Genomic DNA, 17,504 nt, shown 5'->3' on the forward strand with positions numbered 1-17,504 from the left:
TATAGCCACGATTATGCATGTGGCTGAGACACCTTATGGATGATTTTGGAGTTGGGGCACTCTCATCTACACTGATAGTCAAAGTGCATTGGCAGTTGCAAGAAACCTAATCTTTTATGCTCACATAAAGAATGTTGAGGTGCATTACCACTATGTCAGAGAGAGACTCTCAGCTGAAGAGATCAGCTTGGCTTATGTGCCAACACAGGACAACCTTGAGGATCTATTCACAAAGGCATTCCCTCATGAGAAGTCTGAAGCTTTTTGCAAAGCTTTGGGCTTGCTTCCCTTTGTGGATTGATCATGTCATGCATTCATATAAGATTAATAACTCCAAAATAGCCTGTGTGGCACTTTCCATGTGACATCCATGTGAGTGCACGAGGTTAACTAGCATCCAAATGAGTTGTACAAAGGTCTAAACCACTCGCCTAGCTTCATGGGTCAACCCCCCTTTATAGGGGATAATTCAAGGTGCTTCTTGGAGCCAGATACATTGGTACTACACCTTGCTACTTCTATTTAAATAGCATAATCTTGTGCACACTTTTAGTGTTAGTTTCATGATTAATAATTCATTTTGATTATCTCTTGTGTATTGTGCCATTGATTGTTGCTTATCAATATGAATGCTTCACTAATTAGGCATCATTAAGAGTAACAAGTGATATTAGATCCATATAGGATTAGTGTTGTGCTAATCCATTAGAGCTTATTGATTTAATAATTTAGAACTCACATTGATCAATGAGAAGACTCTATGCTTGATAATGTTCTTGGGTTTGACTCCCATTGAGCCACTAATCTTCACAAAAACGTAATCTCTTGATAAGTGGGGAATTATGCCTAGATATTCATAATCCCATTTGCCAATAAAACCCATTGATTAGTCCACAATCTATCGCGTTTAAATCATTTTAAAGTGCTCGATTGGCAGTTTCATCAGTTGGATTAAGCATTGGGTGATTTGCATCCTCTTTTGTTTATATTTATAGTTGCATTTTCCCTATTTTGCATCACAAATTGGTTCTTAGTAGAAAACCAATATTAGCTTGCATTACTCATATCATCTCAAAGCCTCTACAAACACCTCTCATTTGAAACTTCAACTCCGCAAGTTGGGCTTCATTAGCCCATCTAATCGGGATTGTGGCTAGCCCACCCAAAAAAGGGTGTTCTCAAAGGTCTAGCGTTCAAATCTCAGTGAATTTTGGATTGGGCAACCATCCAAACTCAAAGCATGTGATAAATGCCATTGAAGAGCCAATCGCGTCTTTAAAAGGGCCACTCTCGTAGTAAAAAAATCTTCATCCTTTGGCACTCATCTCGAACTTCACAAAAGGCTTAAACCCACTTTATTGTAAAGTCGGGCCATCTTACTCTCTGCATTGTACAAGAAGCCTTTCACACCACATTTCACTTGTACAAGCATTTGTTATCCCTTTTGGGCAAAAAATATCTCCAACCACATTTAATTAACCGATACATAGATTTTTTCAGTAGTATAAGGCTTATACAAAGTATTATTTGATTATATCATTGTCTATTCTAAGTCCTTGGAAGAGCACGAAGAGCACGTCAAGGTAGTCTTCTAGCATTGCAAGCTTGATAAGATTTACATCAGTTGTAAGAAGAGTGATTTCTGCTTAGAAGAGATTCAATATTTAAGTCATATTATCCTCAAAAGCTTGAGATAGTAAACATGTGGCTTGTACCAAGAAATGTACATGCATTAAGAAACTTTCAAGGCATGTGTCCCCATTATAAAAAATTCATTGACAAATTCTCTTCCATAGGTGGTCCACTCCATAAATTAACCAAAAATTCACATTAAGTATCGATGGACTAGTGAGGAAGAACAAGCCTTCTCTATGCACAAAGAAAATCTCACATCTCAACTTGTGCTAGTGTTGCCAAACTTCTCAAAACCATTCCTGGTTCATTGTGATGCTTGCAATGATTTCCTTGAGCAATTTTACTTCAAGAAGGGTATACAATTGCATATGAGAAGGGTATTGGCCCACAATGAAAGAGGATATTCAAAACTATGTGTCTTAATGTCTTAAGTGTCAAAAGGTCAAGTATGTCATAGGAAAACAACCAGGTTTGTTGCAGTCACTCTATTATGATTGTATATGTCCCCTCGATTGATTGATTTGGGACGCTTCAAAAATCATCATGTTGGTGTGGTTTAGCATCATCATGTAAAGTAGGGGATAGTTTATAGTTGATTGTTGTTCTTGTGGTTAGTTGTTTAACTAGCATGTGGATGAATGGCATGTAGATTCGAGCTAAAGGAGGTTTATAGAGAAATTTTACATTTTTGTTACAGTTGTCATTATGGCCGCCACCCAATAGATTAAGTTTGTACATAGCTTAGCTTGGAATAAATTAGTAAAAATGTGGTTGAGGGTGGATGAGAATGACATGCTTGTAAAGAGGGGTCTAAAATCAAGACAAGTTATTTCAATGAAAAACTCTCAAATACCCAAGTGCATAGAGGCTTGTGCCATCTACTTTGGGGGCTAGAATTAAAGCCAGTGTCGTGCAAATTGCTCCTTTACCTCTCTACTCTATGTGTTAATACTATTAATCTTGTCTACGTCATGTTGGAAATAGGGTTGGAGGGAAACACACACATCTTGGAGAAGACGAAGGAAGCTCAAGTCACACAACAGAGACTAGTAATACTACTTAGTGTGCAATAAAAAGATAAGATATCCCTAGAGTGATGGGCGTATATACAATGCACGGGAGAAAAAACCTCCTATTGAGGGGAAAAATGTCACAGTGGTCCTAAATGTGTTCACACACATCACTGCCACATGTATATGGTAACAAATCCCCCCTGAGAGTGATGTGATGAACGAGAGCTGGCACATCAAGTATAGGGAAGTGCCATGCTCTAAGGACGTGATCAATCCACAAAGGGGAATGAGCCCAAAGCTTTGCGGAAAGCTTCAAACTTCTCACGGAACAATGCCTTTGTGAAAAGGTCTGCGAAGTTGTCATGTGTTGGCACATAAGCCAAGCTGATCTCTCCTGCTGAGAATCTCTCCCTAACATAGTGATAATGCACCTCAATGTGCTTTGTGAGAGCATGAAAAACTGGGTTCCTTGCAACTGCCAATGTGCTATGTTTGTCAGTGTAGATGATGTTGGCAATGTCTTGTCCAACACCCAAATCAGTCATTAGGCATCTGAGCCATACCCACTCAACCATAGCTGTGATGCAGGAACTACCAAGCATGAAACAAAAACCACTTGTGGACACTTGTGTGTCAAAACAACCAGACCAATCTAAGTCCAAAAAAGCATGTAAATATGGCGGAAATGATTCCCCCTTGGGATAAAGCGACCCAACATGTGAAGTGTCACTCAAGTAGCGAAAGATCCGCTTGACAGCCTACCAATGCTTAGACCCTAGGCTATGCATAAATCTGTTGACTTGTGAGACCGCAAACTGAATATATGGCCTTGTGTTGCATACATTAATAAGGCATCCAACATCAGTTTGGTAAAGAGTGGCATTGGAAGGATCATCAGCATCATGAAGACTCAATTTCAAACATTTTTCCATGGGAGTGGCAATAGGTTTGCAATCCTCAAGTCCAAACTTACATAGCAATACCTTGATGTAACTTATCTGTCACAAGGCAATACCATCATCACACTGCTTACTCTATATGCCCAAATACTGATGCAACAACCCCAAATATTTCATCTTGAAAGTAGCATTCAAATCAGCCTTGAATTTAGCAATATGTGTCTGATTTAGACCAATATTTCAGCAAATCATCCACATAGAGAACAACGATGAGAAGTACATTGCCCTCACACTTCACATACAATGTGATTTTTGTTGGATTTTTACGAAAGCCTCAATGCCCTGCATAAGATTCCAAACGCCCTTTGACACAAGAACATGTTGCATCATGTAAGCTCACATTGGGTAATTGTCCCCATCCAATCTATCCTTAGTAGCAAACATCTTGAACACATTTGTGTTGTTGTCAGCCATAGTAAATGCCTACACCTCATGTGAAAACTGCTCAAAAAGAGGAGAAACAAAGTGGGGCTTATGCGTGCTATATAGCACAACCCAAAGAAGACTATAAGGGACATATTATGCAAAAACGGCACTGACAAAAAATCTGCACAAAAGGACAAAATTGCCTATACAACACTATCAGTAGTGGAAACGGAGACCAGAATGAGCTCGAACGGAAAATCTGAGCAGACTAAGCTCTATAAGATCTCCCAAAGTATTTGTCGACCTGCTAACACTCACCAAAGCTCACTGAAAGCGGAGAAAGTGAGCAGGCATGTGCGGCGACTAAGCCCAGGAGGTCGCAGCCTGCTCATATACCAATTGTTGGAAATAGAGATGCAGGGAAACACACACATCTTGGAGAAGACGAAGAAATCTCAAGGGTTGGAGATCAAAGAGAATCCCCAAGGATTTTGGAAATTTTGTGTCCAACAAGCTTGGAAGCTTTTTGGAGTCGGTTTGAGGAATAGCCAATTGCGTCTAACATAAGAAGCAAGAAAGAGTTAAAGATGAAGAGAAGTTGAAGAAAAAATTAGTTTTCAACCAACCAATCAATCTTTATTTCCAGTGGAGAAGACTTTTCGCTCTAAAGCCTCAAGAAGCTTTATGTGTGCACCCAACTCTGCACACACACACACAAAAATAAATAAATTATCATTAGGAAAAGTTTGGACTCAAAAATGGGCCTTGTAAGAAATGCCAGGTCAGCTTAGAGAGAGATAATAAAAAGTCCCTGATTTCATTTTTGATATTCACTTTCAAAAAAACTCGGATATCAGATTTGGGGGGTACGTTTATTAAAACTCTCAAAAAGTGTTCAGACAATGATAACATACGACGGCTCCGAATTGAACGCCGATTGTCTCAATCTTTTGGATTTTTCAAAACTAAGATTTGGCGCTCAACGAGGTGCATTGAATGTTATTCTTCTCCTCATTTTCACGTCTCTCTTGCTTTCCGCCTGCGCGTAGTCTCCTCCCTTGAGCTCTCTTCCATTTGCTCCACTCTTGCGCTCTCCTCTGTTTTGAGCTTTCTCATTCACCAAGTCGTCTCAATGTCATTATCATCTTCACACAGAACTCAGACAAGGAGTCAAAACGATGTGTATCATATGCATATCAAACTGTCCAGAGAATACGAGCCCCTCCACCGTTCAGAAACATAACGTCATTGGTGAACTATGTAGGAGACGGTTATTCTGGTTTATATGGCTACACCAAGCATTTGGCGGCCAAAAGTGATATTCTTAAGCTTGAGAGAGACCTTGAGAAAACTTTTGCTTGAAGCAAACTGCGACAGAGTGCGCTCAGCAACTGAAAGGCAAGGACGAAAGCATCACGCAGCTCACGTAGGATCTCAGAGAAAAAAATAATGTCTTGGGTCCTCGGTTAAGAGAACGACGCTTACGAGAAATTGAACAGCTGAAGGTTGGTTCTGGGGGTTTGAAGAAGAGGGTTAAAGCAATCAAGTAAGATTATCATTCAAGCAGGTTTAATGCATCTTTACATTTGTAGTTTTATATCTTACATTTTATATTTATGCTTAGATCGTTTGTTACATCCTCAGTCAAATATTGACAGCAACACACCAACTTCTTCAATTCCTTATGGTCTCATACTGAAACGCAAAGATGTCGCCGGACTTTTGGACGATAAGCGCTACTAAAAGATTTTTGCTAAGCAACTTGACACTCTTTTGAAACAGAATCAACTCCAAACACGTGATGTTCAGTCAATTCTGGATGAAGCCGGAATATCCAACAAAGGTTATTCTGCAATTTTTAGGTATGTCTGGTGTTTGAATCAATTGTCTTCACCTGTCAAATCAAATGTCTGTAATTTTTAGGTATATTGGATATGTGTAGCATTTGAAAACTTGGAAATAGTCCATTTACTTAATTTTCTCTTTACATAACTATGCAGCAACAAAGTAAGAAGTTCAATCTCAAGCACACGTTGCTGCCAAATCCTTTCTCCATTCGAAAGACAAGACTGGAGGTCAACCACGAAGTGCTTCGGACATTGGGCACTCCTTTTCACATTGAAGCAATGTACAGATCGCCATCAGCAGAGGAAGTGGTCTATGATAAATACAATAATATATTTTATGATTTAGTAGCTTTGCAGACATATATTGTTCAATTGTTCGAAGTTTCTCAAGAGGAATGCATTGGAGTCTTGAAGTTTGTGCTTAAACTGGATGAGTGCGAGCTAGTGAAAGAGACAAAGGTTGAGCGTGTCACAATAACACTTATGAATAGAGCACTAGATGAAAGCATTGCTTCAGACAACCCTAGAAACTTTAGCGTGCAATCCAAAAACAATATTTTCTTATTAGCCACATTCAAGGTTTGATATCAACAAGTTTTTGCTTTAAAAAATGGTTAGACATGTTTCATTTGATTGGTTTGGTTTTCCCATTTCAGGTGCCTTCACAGAATTTCGATATTCTTAACTGGGTTTTCCATCAAACAAGTATTCCTGAAGTCATAAGCGAACAAAGAAATGGAAAGACACTCGATGTATTAGGCATGGGTTCATACACAGTAGAGTGGCATATGGCTGGAGATCTCAAAACCCTAAAGTGTATGTACAACATCTCACAAGGAGCAACAAGTAAAAGCCCTTGTTTGTATTGCATGGGAGGAGTCATTGGTCTTGACAAAAGAAATTAGAGGAGAGCACCGGACAAGCACTTGCAGGACCTTAACTTCCGCCCAGTGTTGGATATTCCACTATCCAAAGTACATATTTGCACGATGCATGCACTCTCCACAATCATTGAGAAACTTATGTTTCTGTAAATTGTTTTGCTTGGACCACTCGGCCAGCATCAACAAAACAAAGGGCTGTATTATCATTGGAAACATATTTCTTAGATATGGGCTTGCATGGAGGACATGTGAAAATAGAGCAGGACAAGAAGAGGTCTAAGAATGGTCGAGATGTGCCAAAGAAGTTGGTTATTGGCGGTGTGAAAGCCCGTCTCTTCTTGTCGATGCCAACAAGTGGCAGACAATGCAAAAGCCAAAGTGCTCAGGAAAGGTTGACATTGAGATACAAGCGGTGGAGAAACCTGCATAATGCAATGGTTGACCACGCAGACAATGGTGCTGCAAGGACTCGCAAAGCGAACGTGTGGAAAAGTTTGGATTCCATATTCAAGTTTTGTGAGCTCAATACTTGGAGAGATATTGACTATACATTGTTTCAAGACTCTCTGGAGACCTTCCACAGGTCTTTCATAGCTACATGGACAAATCAACACATAACTCATTACATGGTATATTACTTTATTTGATAAAATTGTGATTATATATTTACATATAAACAATAGGCTGTTTTTTTTTTACAGCATATCATATGCAACCACATGCCTTGGTTTGCTAGGCAGTATGGTAGCTTGGCTATATGGTCTACACAAGGTATGGAGAAAACTCACTACCAAGCCCGTATTGGCTATTTCAGCCACACTCGTCACGGAGGTGGTGCAAACAAAGCCAACAGTTTGGAGGAACTACATCAATGGACTTATCAAAAACTTATGCATAGAACACACCGAAAGGAATGTGTCAAAGACAGTCAGATTGGCCAAGCAATGAGATTAGCAAGCAAACGACGGAAGAAGGAAATATGGGAGGCATCTTCTGCGGCATCGCGACATGCAGAGTGGCGACTTCAAAAAGAACGCATTGGAAAAACTTGGGCAACTCCGACCCAAGTTGTTTGAGACTTCCTAAAGATGGCGCATTGTAACACAATATAACTTTTTGTGCCAAGAGAAGACAACCAGTCACAAAAGTGAGAAACATAATGTACTCATTGTTTTGATAGAAAATGTAATATTTTTTGGCATCGACAATATACATTGGAGCTTCTTTATTCTTCATCTTCGTCAGGAAAAGTTACAAAATATTCTGGCCTTTTTGCCTGCTGTGTGTTATTGTCTTCTTCTTGCCTTGGTCTTTTGAAACCTAGTCTTGTAGGTTCGTTTGTCGACAGTACATTTGTCTCCACCTCCACAGCCACAAGAGACATTTCTTCAGTAGGCAGATGCGCAATTGGTTGTTTATTGCAAAAAATAGCATGCTTGTCATACTCTAGTAATTGCGCAGGATCAGTGATTCCGCATGCCAAACCATATGCTGCTTGGGTCAAAAAATAGCGACTACGCAAACTATACATTCCTGGCCCTTGGCCAAACATATACAATGCGGCCTTTTTTTTTAAAAGCATTATTTGATCTGCGTTCCACCTAATGACGGCCCCTCCTAAATATCTTGAAAGTGTCTTCAATGTCATGAAGGGTAGCTCCGCGTTGTCATTGGAGAAGGACGAAGGGAAGACCAAAAAACTCGGATACTTAAGATTCTTTCAGTATTGGTCGAGAGAGGAATTCTTCCCTAAATCACCCATGCCTCGTCCACGAGGGCGAGGAATGAAGGTATCATCATAGACCACCAACTGCAACAAATTGAAGTTATGAAATGAGATAAGTAGAAACCAAAAAAGTAAGGCAAATAAAAAAAGATTACCTTCTGGTTTTCATCTTCCTCAAGTAAGTCCTCATTCCATAGGTTGATGCCGCCCTGTCCTCCAGTGGACGCATTGGAGGTTGAGGCCAAAGATGATGAAGAAGTGCTTGCCTTACCCATTTCTTCAATCCCTAGCTTTTTTTGCACTTCCATGAACTCCTTTTCTGTTGGAAGCGTGCGCTCATACCTAACAACATCATTGTAAATCATCACAAGTGCACTTGCAGGGTCAACGAACTCATCGTCATTTACATGGGCATCTATAACAGAATACTTGTCGTGCTCAGGGTCAATGACAGCATCATCCTCTTCGAGATTCTGTGCCACAATGGCAAGGCAATAGTCCTCTCGAAGGTCAAAAAGCTCCATAATGTCGTTAAGCATGAGATACTGCAAATCACCAATAGGTATGGTAGGTAGAACACTAGTAGGCAAAGCACCAACCTGAAGCTGGACTCCCTCTGAAACCTGCAAGGCAAGGCTTCCCCGAGACTTGGACTCTTGACCCTCCCCAGCCTGATCCTCTAGCGAGGCCTCTGCAGCATCAACATGCTCATCCAAAATTAAATGCAAATATAAAATAAAACCTGCATAATATTCAGCCACTCGACACTTGCGGTTATGAAGTGTACACTTGTAGTCTGTTATCCGCAAGTGCACTGGCAGCTTAAGGAAACTCCTAGAAAATATGTGTTTCTTCGAGGAGTCCGAATTGATATCCTTCATGTGAACAAAACGAACTCCTTGTATCTCGACAATGCCATCAAATGTTTGCTGCTGATAGGTCTGCTCAAAACCTGATAGGTAATGTTGCGCGGAGACAATCCACTCATGCAAAGAAAAATCTGGATTGAACATCGGCCTGATCTCTGTCTCACGCTGCTGAAGCCCAATGCGGTATAGAAAATGAGATAGTTTGGCTTGGGGGGCACCCTCAGAGCAAGGCACTTCCTCCTCCGCTTCAACATTGAAGGGGTCCATAACGAAAATTCAAACCTTGAAGGCAAATTGAGATCGGACTCATTTAACAGATCCTCTCGAACCTGTCTTAAAGTGACATTTGATCTAACCACAACAACTGTAAGCAAATAATTTGAAAACCATATCTCAATGGACATCAAGGGATTTAAAGCATTGTCACTTAAATATTGATCCATAGCTACCAACTGACCATTCACTCGATGCCACCTCATGTAGTAGAAAGAAACTATAAAATTCTGTGATGCTATCATACACTTGCACACAACCGAGCGCTTGTCAACTTTGCACAAAATGCCTTCAGAATCACTGACATCCCAATTATCATCCAAAAAATCAAGGCAAGGTTGGGATTTGCAGATGAACATGGTTTCTGTTTTTCTAACCCCCTCATCGTGGAAGAAATCTATAAAGACATGTAATGGCATAAATGGACTAACTCGTACTTGCCTGCTTGCAATGTTTGGTCGCAAACACTTCAAAATTTCCTGATGAATCTTGAGTTTAAAACACTCAGAGGTTTCTGAATTTGGAACTGGCCACTTTCGGGAATCTTGTTGGGGAAGAGGGAAAGGTTTCAAAGTGCCAAATCCATGGACAAAGCAAGGGGCGTTGTAAAAGTAGTCGTAAAAGAAAACTCCCCTCTCTGCGAGAGCTCTTCTCGCACTAGTTCTGTACATAAGTTCTCCCACCGAAGCATGAAAAGCATCAAAAATACCAATTATGCACTCAACTGGTTGCCAGTCTTTTTTGTTAGAAGGATAAATATCTGCAAAAACAAAAGATAAGAGAATGGTCACAAGAAATAGTCAACAAAATAACTTGAAGGATCTTTAAAGACTTTTTAGCAATATAGTAGTCACACAGTTTGGTCTATGAGCAGGAAACCCCAAAGGTGACTGTTGTAGTCGTAGTTCGGAGTGCATATATGCATGCTCAATGAGCACCTCTTTCACTGTCTTTCCCATTTGAGACAAGCGAAAATCTTTGACACGTCCTTTTTTGAGTCCAAACTTTTCCTAATGATTGTCGCCTTTAGCTGTTGTAAAGTGGGTCGCTCAGGGTTGACAATAACTTCTCTCTTTAGAGTAACCATATGTATTGGAAATGGCCTAAGAAATTTGAGAATAGCGGAATTAAGAGGATTAGAGTGACCATTTTCATGAGACTACTCTAAGAACATAGAGGGTGAACTTAATTAGCGGTAGCAACATAACCATAATATATAATTAACTTGGCATGAACAATACTTTTGCAAGAGAGAGAGAGTTAGAGAACTTGACAACAATTGAGGATCGGATTTATGTGGAACCAGTCCCCCCTCCAATAGGCTTTTGTATTATAGATTCTCCCATCAAGACAGACTTGGTACAATATAGTCTTTGTGTTCCGTATGACCAAGGTGATGCAATGAAGATGGAAAACTTCATGCATCATGAGCATAACATAACCTTGTAAAAACATTAACCAGCCCCGAGCTCAGTCCCAAGGCCTCACCTTCGAAGGTGGAGAGAGCTAGTGGGGAATGAGGGTAGTGAAGAGGAAGAAGAATTAACAAACGAGAAAGAGATAGTTCCTCACTTATCATCACTCTTATTGCATAGCATAGCATAATAGAATAATAATGATGATGATGAAGATGGAAAGCTTAAGCATTGGAGCATGGCTCTTGGTTGGATTTGCATTCCATAGCCAAGAGTGTTGGTGTAGGCTCTCAACTTCTTAACAAGCTTGGAGAAGAAGATGGAGCTCTTGCATTGTGCACTTCACACAATGAGTGTGTGTGTGGGGGGGGGGGGGGAGAATATAGCCTGCAAGCAAGCCCCTAGCTTCCTTGCTCGACCCCCCTTGTAGCTCATGCTAGAAGTTGATTGGACCCCTACAAGCCTAGCCAATCACATGCAGTACATATCAAGCAACCATGCTAGCCTTGGGACACTTTCTCCTTTGAGAAAGAGGACTTGATAAATGCATAAACAATTAATTAAATTAGCTAAATTATCATTGGACCCCTTGAGAGGCCAACCAATGGGCTTTAGGCACCTTATGAGGGCAACATGGAGAAGAACTTGACATGTGTCCCTGTCGCTTCTTTAGGCAAGGCTTGACTTGTGTGAGGATGTGTGTGTTCTCTCTCATGCTCCTACAATGAGGGCTCGCCCCCCCCATGAGGAGGGATACTTGTTGACTTTTGGAACACCTTGAGCCCCTCAAGCACCTTATCATGGAACACCTTAGCACCTTGGTCATTAAGCACCTCAAGCACCTTAGTCAGCAAGCACGACAAGCACCTCAAGCATCTTAATTAGCAAGCATGACAAGCACCTCAAGCTTGGGCCGGGTTCCCACCTCAAGCACAACCCTAGCTTGCCTAAGGTCAAATGACTTTTAACACTAACCTTTGGAAGTCTTTAATGAAGCTAACCCTAAGGTCTTTAAGCTCCATGAGCTAGCCTTGCTCTTTGGAAGATCGTCTCTCATTTGGACCCCTTTAACCTTGGCCCGGCATTGAGATAGATTCATAAGCACATATCTATATTCTAACTCTTGTTTCCATTTATTCTCCCGCATTAAATGATCAGTTTAATATGAGAAAATCATTTGGGTTGACTAGATATTAGATTTTATGACATTACTTCTCTTGAAATCATAGTCTTCCTCGACTATGAGGTAGAAGAGATAAAGCCTTAGTCATTAGTCGATGTTTCTTAGCATGTAGAGAATCCCTTTTTACCTTAAAACATCATTCCAAGATGAATGACTAATCCATTTGGGGCTTGGGAGACTTAGCTGCCACAAGCATGTCTCCTCTTGAGTCCATTTGATTCTCCCAAAGTAGAGTGACAAATTCTAGTTGGTGTTTGAGAGACATCGTCATCACAAACAAGATTTTAAGCAGACATACTACTTAACTTTGTGCACAATTTTAAAAAAATATTAGTCTTATAAGACAAAAAAAATTGATCATTTAAAAGATACATGTACATTTTCTTACTCTAATGTAACATTGTAAGCATTGACAAGATTCATACTATCCTTAAGTTGTATTCCTTGCATCCATCTAGCATCTTTAAAAGGATAACTTTTGAACTTAATAAGATACCGTCGAATAATCTTACCATGTTGTAGTACCTTGTCCTCATGCCGAAGGATAGCTTCGTGTTGTAGCACCTCTTCTTGGTCTTTGATTTGTGGGGGGGTCTTCAATGATTGGTTCACTTGGTGGCTCTCCTTTGTAGGGCTTAAGTAGGCTCACATGAAAATCATTGTGTATGATCAATGGTTGGGCAGCTTGAGTTGATCATCCATGTCATCGATTGGCTTCAAAATTTGAAAAAGACCATAGCATAATACTTTTGATGGCCCGTAGGATTTTTTCCCGTTGTTTGTCTCAATCGAGCCTTGGGAAACTTAAGTAGGACCCAATTATTTTCTTTGACGTTAAGGCCCTTTTGGGCTTATCAGTAGGCAGGCAGCCTTTTGCCTTTGTTGAGAGATGGATATAGCTTCCTTAATCTTTTGGAGAGATTCTTGTAGGTCACAGCTATACTCATCAACAGCGAAGATCTTCCCATGTACTTTAAGTAGCAAGGGACTTTTAGGTCTTCCCTCTATGATCTCAAAAGGTGCCTTTCTCGTAGTAGTATGGACAGTATTATTGTACGCATACTCTACAAGGGATAAGTAGTTTTCCCATTGTGAGCGTTGATCTACTTCTGTAATATAAGTCTTTAGTAGATCGAGTATCGTAAGATTGGCTTGATAGGACGAAGAGAAATTCAATCTTGAATCTAGATTTTCAAAGAGACCTTTCTAGAAATTATTGGTCATTCTAGGATCTCTCTCTGGAATGATGGATGTTGGCAACCATGGTGTTTGAAAATTTGAGATATGAAGAGGGTTGCCATTTGGTCTGCCTTAATAGTCTTTTTGACAGGAATAAAATGTGCTTGCTTATTAAACTTGTCTACTATTGTCCATATTCCCGTATTTCCATGGATAGACTTGAGTAATCCAAAGATAAAATCCATGGATATACTCTCCCATGGTGAATTATGGATTGGCAATGGCTAGAGTAATCCAGGTTGCTTCCCTCTATCATACTTGGTCTTTTGGCATACCACACATTTTGAGACATACTCTTATACGTTCACTTTCATGGTAGGCCAATAGAAGTACGTTTCTACTCTTCGAAAAGTAGGCTAAATTCCTTTATGCCCTGCATAGGGATGAGCATGGGATTTATACATGACTTTCTCACGAAAGGAGTGGGTAACACATAGCCTATTGCCATGGAGAAGATAGCCATCCCTGCAAGGTGAATGGTTCTTCTTTCTTCCCCAAAGCAAGGGCTGACATTATGTCTTTAAAGTCAGGGTCAGTAGCATACTTATCTATCATAGAAGATAGATCATTGTGAGTTGCTATAGACACCACATTGACTCTTGGTCATCTCGTGAAAGTGCATCGGCCACTTGATTATGCTCACTACCAATGTGAGCAATAACAAAATAAAATTGCAAAAGAAAAATTTTTCGCTCATTTGTTTGTCGAAAATCTTGGTTTGCGTCATGAATTATTTGAGAGTTTGGTGGTCCATTCACCAAATTAATGGAGTCCCCAGTAGATAGTGCTTCCATGTGTCCAAGGCATGTAGTAGAACAGCTCAAAGATCTTTTTCGTATATGCTCAAGACTCGTTCATCGACATTAAGCCTTCGTCTCTCATATGCTATGGCATGTCCTTCTTGAAGTAAAATTGCTCCAAGGCAATCACCATTAGCATCACATTGGACCTCAAATGGATTTGAGAGATCCAAAAGCATAAGCATTGGTTGGGAGGTAAGCTTATCTTTGAGCTTGTCAAAAACATTTTGCTCTTTAGCAGTCCATGAGTATGTAACGTTCTTCTTTGTTAAGTCATGTAATGGTCCTGCTATTTAAGAGAATTTGGATATGAAGCGTCTATAGTATGCACACATACCAATAAAGCTTCTTAGCTCATGTAGATTCCTTGAATTAGGCCATGCTTTTATTACCTTTAACTTTGATGGATCCATACGGATACCATCTTGAGAGATAATATGACTTAAGTATTGAATCTCTTGAAGGAAAAATTCACTCTTCTTTTTATTGATAAAAAGCTTGTTCTCCCTCAAAGCTTGAAAAATCACCTGGAGATGTTTCTTGTGCTCCTCCAAGGACTTGGAGTAGATGATGATATCATCAAAGAACACTCTAGTGAATTTGCGGTAGGGTCTAAATACTTTCTTCATTAAACGATCGAATGTGGCCGGTGCATTAGTTCAGCCAAAAGGCATGACTAGATATTCATAAAGACCAAATGTTGTACAAAATGTGGTCTTTATGATATCTTCATTCACTATCCTTATTTGATGATAGCCACTTTTAAGGTCAATCCTACTGAAGTAGGTCGAAGCTTGTGGCTTATCAAACAGATCTTCTACCCGCGGTACGGGAAATCTGTTTTTGATAGTGATATGGTTTTGACGCTCGATAGTCCAGACACATGCGATATGTACCATCTTTCTTTTGCATCAAAAGGACTGGAGAACAAAAGGGAGAGGAGCTATGCCTCACCATCCCTTTTCTAACAATTATTTTACTTGCCTCATGATCTCCTCTTGTTGAGCTTGGGAAACTCGATAAGGAGGCTTGTTAGGCGATAAGCTTCCTGGTAGGAGCTCAATTTGATGATGATCACCCCCTTGTTTTGGAGGTAAGTCCAAAGGGATATCATCAATAAAAATATCTTGGAATCCATTTAGAAAATTAGACAATTCTAACTCTTCTTGACTCCTACCATCTTCATCTGATAAAACATTTGGACTTTTTATACATCGCTTGACAAAAATCATGCACGCAAAAACTGAGCTTTTCATTGATTTGTCAAAAGCAGGAGAATTTACAAGGGGTATGGTACGACCAAGCTCATTAGTATCTATGTACATGTTCTTTTGCCTATACTTGAAGTACAACCTTCTTTTAGGGAACTTTACATTAAGATCCATACGGTCAAACCATGATGCCCCTAAGATGACATCTTCATGCTTGAGAGGGGAGATGAAGAAATCTTCTTTTTCAACATAGCCTTGGACATGAATCCTCAATTTTCCAATCAAAGGAATAACTAAGGCTTCTTGCCCCTTGAAGGCTCCATCGGCTACAACAATATCTGCCATCTCATGAGCTTGAACGCCTAATTTGGTGACCAATTCCGTGGATATGAAATTGTGAGTAGAGCCAGGGTCAAACAAGATGAAGGCATCATGCTCCCTTATCTTCCCCCAAGCATAGAAGAGAGGTGATCCTTTGCAATGAGCATCCTCTTTTGGAGCTTCAATCGTTGAAGCTCTAGGAGTCTCATTGCGGGCATTTCCTTTGGGGCAAGAACGGTAGCCATGTTCTTGCTCCCCGCACTTGAAGCATTTGTAGTCCTTACGAAAAGCTTCTAGCTCTTCAGGAGAGAATTAATTTTTACCTTTGTAAACTTCCTTTTCATTGGACCGATTGTTGTTGTTGAAATTGCCTTGGGAAGAATTTTGGGCATTGTGTTTCCCCTTTGCATCATTTTTGTCTTTTCTTTCCATAGGCTTGTCATTCCTTTTAGCCCCTTGTTGGAAATTGATGCACAAAGCAACCATAGTGTGGTGGATTACTTTGGTAATAGAACCAGGCCGTTGGGAATTGACGTATTCGTCCATCTCTTCAGGTAATCCCGCACAGAATTATTGCTTTTGCTCGACGAAGTCTATCTATTGAAAGACAGTAGCCTTGAGATGTAAATTCCAAAACTTGTCCACATATTTGTGGATAGACTCGTTGGAGAGCAGCTTCAAACTCTGCCATTTGATAAGCACTTTGTCCTTTGCATCGCTTGTAAGGAATTGCTTCATGATGGAAACTCGTAGAGTTTTCCATGTCTTTGGGGCTTTGCCGTTGCCACGAAGGCTAGCCCACCATTGACGAGCATATTTCTGGAAGTGCATAGCTACATGACGTAGCTTGGAGGACTCTTTGAAGCCTTCATCTCCAAAGGCTGCATCAAATTGCTGGATGAAGGCCGATACTTTGTCGGTGGCACCAAAGGTGCCATCATAGGTAAGAAAAGAGATACTCTTTCCTCCCTCTTTGAATTTCTTGAACTTGTGGGACCTTCTCCACGCAGGGTAGGATTTGCGATGTCCTCTTCTCTTGTATCCTCTAGGAGAATATACGTTGCTTTCGTCGAAAGAGGAGGAAGGTGAAGAAGAAGGAGAAGAGGGTGACCTCTTTCTTGCCTTTTTCTTCCTTTGTTTCCTCTCTTCCCTTTTGGGGTGACAAGGAGAAGGACTATGGGTTGATTATTTCCTCTTGGGAGGAGTTGACGATTGTTTAGACCGCCGTCTTCGTAGAGCCACATCTTCAATGGAACTTAGGGATTCGTTTCTTTCTCGTTCTTTAGATTCCTCCTCTCTTATGGGAGAGAGTCTTCTTTTGGGAGTCTCATCAAGAGGCCTCTTAAGCTCTCTCTCCTCTTGGAGAGGAAGGGAAATCCCATAAGCATGAAGTTTTTGAGTAACTTCGGCTTGCAAAGCAGAGTTGCCCATAGCTTACTGCAACCTAGGAACAAGTTAATTAACAAACATGGGGGCATCAGCATTAGCACTTTCATGTGCAAAATCAAAGTTATCAATATTCATTCTACTCTCTTGGTTATTGTTAGCCATGCTAATTAAACTTATGTATAGATTACTTTGTGCTTTGTTACCCTCAAAAACCTTAGTCGCTACTCTTCTTTACCTTTGAAAATTAGTTCTCAAGCAGCCACACGCATGGTTTAGACATTGTTGATTGCAAAGACTAGTGCAGGGTCTAACATTGCTCGGTTGATTATGGTTCGTGTTGAGCTTGCTAGTAGCTAAATAATGGTTAAGCCAAG

Source organism: Adiantum capillus-veneris, chromosome 19 (assembly GCF_014529385.1).
Source record: "Adiantum capillus-veneris isolate H3 chromosome 19, ASM1452938v2, whole genome shotgun sequence".
Classification (NCBI taxonomy): Eukaryota; Viridiplantae; Streptophyta; class Polypodiopsida; order Polypodiales; family Pteridaceae; genus Adiantum; species Adiantum capillus-veneris.